The sequence below is a fragment of the Bison bison genome, unplaced genomic scaffold, assembly GCF_000754665.1.
Source record: "Bison bison bison isolate TAMUID 2011002044 unplaced genomic scaffold, Bison_UMD1.0 scf7180017864103, whole genome shotgun sequence".
Classification (NCBI taxonomy): Eukaryota; Metazoa; Chordata; class Mammalia; order Artiodactyla; family Bovidae; genus Bison; species Bison bison.
The window spans coordinates 633,964-639,581 of NW_011494675.1; the positions used below are offsets into that span (position 1 = coordinate 633,964).

The 5,618-nt window shown below is 41.6% G+C and overlaps 1 protein-coding gene across 1 annotated transcript in view; it reads left to right on the top strand.

Moving 5' to 3' along the window:
* Window positions 1-5,618, top strand: part of CPE (carboxypeptidase E) — a 160,908-nt gene that overhangs the window by 74,102 nt on the left and 81,188 nt on the right. The gene's annotated exons all lie outside the window — the stretch shown is intronic.

Sequence of the window (5,618 nt, forward strand, 5' to 3'; positions counted from 1 at the left end):
CTGGGCTGCATGCACTCACAGGTCTAAGCCGCTCAGGTTCAGGCATTTGGGTAGTCCTCAGTGGCGCAGACTCCGTTGGGCCTGTGTTTTGTGCCCTTCCCAGCTCTGAGCAGCTCGGGTGATGAGGTGTTTGGTATGCTTGGTCACTGAGACTTATCACCTCTCCCGTCCCTGCCGCTCGGTTTTCTGGGTGTACAACCGGTGCACCTTCTCAGGTGGATGATGACTGTCCAGAACCCCAAGAAGTCTTAGTTAGCAAAGAAGCCTCCTTGCAGTTAGGTAGATAACGTCTCTCTGGGGCTGCAATTGCCCCCTTTCGGCTCTGGCTGCCCTCGCCTGCCTCTCACCGGAGGGGGATAGGCTGGTCTGCAGCCAGCTAGCTCTGCTCAGTCCTTTGTTCTATGAGTGGGCCTGGCAGTGTCTTAGGTTACGGCTTTTCGTGTGGTAGTTATCCCATAGTCTGGTTTGCTAGCCCGTTGGTTCGTTCAGATTGCCCTCGGGGCATTCAGGCGCAGTCCTTACTATAAGCAACGCAACCCGTGCCTCCCTGCCCAGCCCCCGATTGCCAGTGGCAGGTGCAGGCGTCTGTGCTGCTTCTACACCGGGGGAGTTACCGTTGGGCTCTTAATCTGTGGGTTTTAATTATTTACTTATTTTTCCTCCCTATTATGTTGCCCTCTGTGCTTCCAAGACTCGCCACAGACTCGGCAATGAGAGTGTTTACTGGTGTTTGGAAACTTCTCTCTTTTTAAGACTCCCTTCCTGGGACAGAGCTTCATCCCTACCTCTTTTGCCTCTTTTTTTGTCTTTTATATTTTTCCCACCTCCTTTCGAAGACAATGGGCTGCTTTTCTGGGTGCCTGATGTCCTCTGCCAGCATTCAGAAATTGTTTTTTGGAATTTACTCAGTGTTTAAATGTTCTTTTGATGAATTTGTGGGGGAGAAAGTGATCTCCCCATCCTATTCCTCTGCCATCTTAGGACCAACCAACAAACACTTTTTGACATGGTTTCTTAGTTCTCTTTTCTCATTAGCTGATTCTTCTCTATTTGCTTTATAGTTCCTCAACTGCTGCTGCTGCTAAGTCGCTTCAGTCGTGTCCGACTGTGTGTGACCCCATAGACAGCAGCCCACCAGGCTCTCCTGTCCCTGGGATTCTCCAGGCAAGAACACTGGAATGGGTTGCCATTTCCTTCTCCAATGCATGAAAGTGAAAAGTGAAAGTGAAGTCGTTCAGTCGTGTCCGACTCCTAGCCACCCCATGGACTGCAGCGCACCAGGCTCCTCCGTCTATGGGGTTTTCCAGGCAAGAATACTGGAGTGGGGTGCCATTGCCTTCTCTGAGTTCCTCAACTACCCAAACTCAAATATTTAGAGTATCTGGGACTTTGTCCTTGAGCCTTTTCCTCTGTATACATTTCTTTATTCAGTTACTTTGAAACTCATTTTGATTCGTATGTAGTAAAAAAAAAAAAATTACATTTGATGATATTCCTGAGCGTGTGCACTCACACACACACACACACACACACTTCCTCAAAGTCCTCCCAACACAATGCACTTTGATGTTTTCTTTTCTCTTTTCTGATTCATTAAGCATTCTCTTCACATCCACTAAATTCATTGCAGTACACACTTATGAGTCACAACTTGTTGTTGATAAAACATTTTTCTAAGTAGGTCTCACACAGTGCCACAGCTTTAGATGCCACTTTTGTGCTGATAAATACCTAAATACATAGGCAGTTTTCACTTTGCATAGCAATGTAGGATCATAAAAATGACTGACCGTAAAGAGCAGTCTTAATGAATAATGGGAAAAGTTACAATCTTTAAAAATTTTTGTTAAAACTTAAAAAAACTCTTACTCCTGAAATACATAAGAAAATGAAAAAATAGTAAGCTCACTACTATTTTAGTGTGAAGACTGGGCAGAGGCAGAGATGCTTGGGCTGACTTCCAGTGTGAGGACTAGTCCCTTTCACAATGGGTGATTTGGCACAGGCAGTTCTGACTAATGTGTCCTGGTATTTTAAAAGAGTAAGTGTATTTTTCAAAGGTGTCTGATTTGCAGCCGGGGAGAGACTTAAACCTTCAGAGAATATGGCTCTTACAATTCTGACATAGAAAAAAAGAATATGAGAAAGCATTTCATTTGCCTATTTCACTAAAGATGTTTTTGGGTAAATAGTCTAGTTTCACGTTTCTAAAAAAACCAACCTAGAAACCAACCCAGTTAATAACCACCACCAAAAATCCCTCACCTCCAAACAACAAAACGTAAAAACTGGCTGTCTAGTAATTGCCACTGGATCATAGAAAAAGCAAGAGAGTTCCAGAAAAACATCTACTTCTGCTTTATTGACTATACCAAAGTGTTTGACTGTGTGAATAATAAGAAACTGGAGAATTCTTCAAGAGATGGGAATACCAGCCCACCTGACCTGCCTCTTGAGAAATCTGTATGCAGGTCAGGAAGCAACAGTTAGAACTGGACATGGAACAACAGACTGGTTCCAAATAGGGAAAGGAATATGTCAAGGTTGTATATTGTCACCCTGCTTATTTAACTTCTATGCAGAGTACATCATGAGAAATGCTGGGCTGGAAGAAGCACAAGCTGGAATCAAGATTGCTGGGAGAAATATCAATAACCTCAGATATGCAGATGACACCACCCTTATGGCAGAAAGTGAAGAAGAACTAAAGAGGCTCTTGATGAAAGTGAAAGAGGATAGTGAAAATGTTGGCATAAAGCTCAACATTCAAAAAACTAAGATCATGGCATCTGATCCCATCAGGCAAATAGATGGGGAAACAGTGGAAACAGTGTCAGACTTTATTTTTTTGGGCTCCAAAATCACTGCAGATGGTGATTGCAACCATGAAATTAAAAGACGCTTGCTGCTTGGAAGAAATGTTATGACCAACCTAGACAACATATTAAAAAGCAGACACGTTACTTTGTCAACAAAGGTCTGTCTAGTCAAAGCTATGGTTTTTCCAGTAGTCATGTATGGATGGATGTGAGAGTTGGACTATAAAGAAAGCTGAGTGCCAAAGAATTGATGCTTTCGAACTGTGGTGTTGGAGAAGACTCTTGAGAGTCCCCTGGACTGCAAGGAGATCCAACCAGTCCATCCTAGAGGAAATGAGTCCTGAGTATTCATGGGAAGGACTGATGTTGAAGTTGAAACTCCAATAGTTTGGCCACCTTATGTGAAGAACTGACTCATTTGAAAAGACCCTGATGTTGGGAAAGATTGAAGGCAGGAGGTGAAGGGATCGACAGAGGATGAGATGGTTGGATGACATCACTGACTCAATGGACATGAGTTTGAGTAAATTCTGGGAGTTGGTGATGGACAGGGAGGCCTGCCATGCTGCAGTCCATGGGGTCACAAAGAGTCAGACACCACTGAGTGACTGGACTGAACTGAGTAATTGCAAAGAGTGACCTTGCGTTAAGCCAACTTTAAAATTTGTCAAGGCAACAAAAAGATCATCTGAAAAGGGAAATGGATAATGTAGAAGAGAGGAAAAACCATAGACTTAACTGGGGAAGGACAGTAGACCATGTCCTTGTTTTTCATTTTGATTTATGAGTTAAGAGGAATTCACTTCCTACTTAAATTGTTAAAAATAAATTATTCATGTAAGAGCCACCTGTGTTCTTTTTTGCTGATTTATCCATATGGGTAAAACAATATGTTGTGGCAGAACTGGCTGCAGCCATTTTTTATGTCTTTTTGAAGATTTTACCTCAGTTTTAAACTTATTTCTTATGTGATGAAAAGTTTATGCTGCATTTCCTATTCATAAAAAATTCAGAGAGACTAACAATAAAAGGATGCTGTTACTAATGAGAATATAAATTTGCAGTTGATGCTAGAATTTTCTGTATACCAGAAGCTTGGGGCAGCCATCTGATTAGGAAAGGAGAACAGATTTCTTAAACTGAGAAAATGTCAATGTTCTACAGAAAAGAATGTTGAGGTGATGGGGAGCTGATGGACTTACGAGACAGCTACACTTCCCCCGATCAACTCATTAACCTGATGAATGAACCAAATACTATTTTCCTGTTTGAAGATTTACTTCTATGCTTTCTAGTTTTTTTTAGATTTGAATACCTTAGCTGAAAGACTATTGCTCTCATACTATATTTATGCTATTATGTTGCTTTACATAAGACTTCCATACCAGCCTTTTTTTCTTGTTCAGTTTTTCCTGCAAAAGCACAGTGTGTTTATGTGTGTTTTCTGTTTTTATTTTCCATATATCTTTCCCATGTTTTCAAAATACTTCTCATGCAGTGATGTCTTTAACCACAAAGGCCCCTAATGATTTTTTCAGTGCTGAATCAGTGGGAGACAGGAAGATTGGTAGCTTTAGAGTTAATCTTCACCATCACAGAAAATAACTTTATTTACTTATTCAGAATTCAGATCATCTAAGTCCCTCTTATAACATGCATGTTAGCAAATGAAAGTATTACCAAAGTATTCAATTTGCAGCAGAAATGAGCCAAGCATAAGTTTCATAATTCCCTCAGCTACTGCCATGCTGCTGCTGCTAAGTCACTTCAGTTGTGTCCGTGGGATTTTCCAGGCAAGAGTACTGGAGTGACAGCTACTGCCATACCCCCTCCCAAACTGGTTTCTGGAATACTGGTATTACTTTCAAGGTTTTGGGAAATGTCACTGATTTTATGATTCATAGAAACACCATGGGAATGAACAAGAGTAAAATTTTATAATAATTTCTATGTAATACTTTAAGCCTTATCCACTTTACAGGATATGCTCTTCATATCTTCCCACCTGAGCTATGTTATAGTATCACTATGACCTATTCAGTTCTGTTCAGTTGCTCAGTTGTGTCTGACTCTTTGTGACCCCATGAACTACAGTACGCCAGGTCTCCCTGTCCATCACCAACTCCTGGAGTTTACCCAAAGTCATGTCCCTTGAGTCGGTGATGTCATCTAACCATCCCATCCTCTGTTGTTCCCTTCTCCTCCTGCCTTCAATCTTTCCTAACATCAGGGTCTTTTCAAACGAGTCAACTCTTCGCATCAGGTGGCCAAAGTATTGGAGTTTCAGCTTCAACATCAGTCCTTCCAATGAATATTCAGGACTGATTTCCTCTAGGATGGACTCCTTGCAGTCCAGGGGACTCTCAAAAGTCTTCTCCAACACCACAGTTCAAAAGCATCAATTCTTTGGTACTCAGCTTTCTTTATAGTCCAACTCTCACATCCATACATGGCCACTGGAAAAACCATAGCCTCACCTAGATGGCTTGGTTGACAAAGTAATGTCCCTGTTTTTTAATATGCTATCTATGTTGGTCATAACTTTCCTTCCAAGGAGTAAGTGTCTTTTAATTTCATGGCTCCAATCACCATCTGCAGTGATTTTGGAGTCCCAAAAAATAAAGCCTCTCACTCTTTCCACTGTTTCCCCATTTATTTGCCATGAAGTGATGGGACCACATGCATGATCTTCATTTTCTGAATGTTGAACTTTAAGCCAACTTTTTCACTCTCCTCTTTCACTTTCATCAAGAAGCTCTTTAGTGTTTCCTCACTTTCTGCCATAAGGGTGGTGTCATC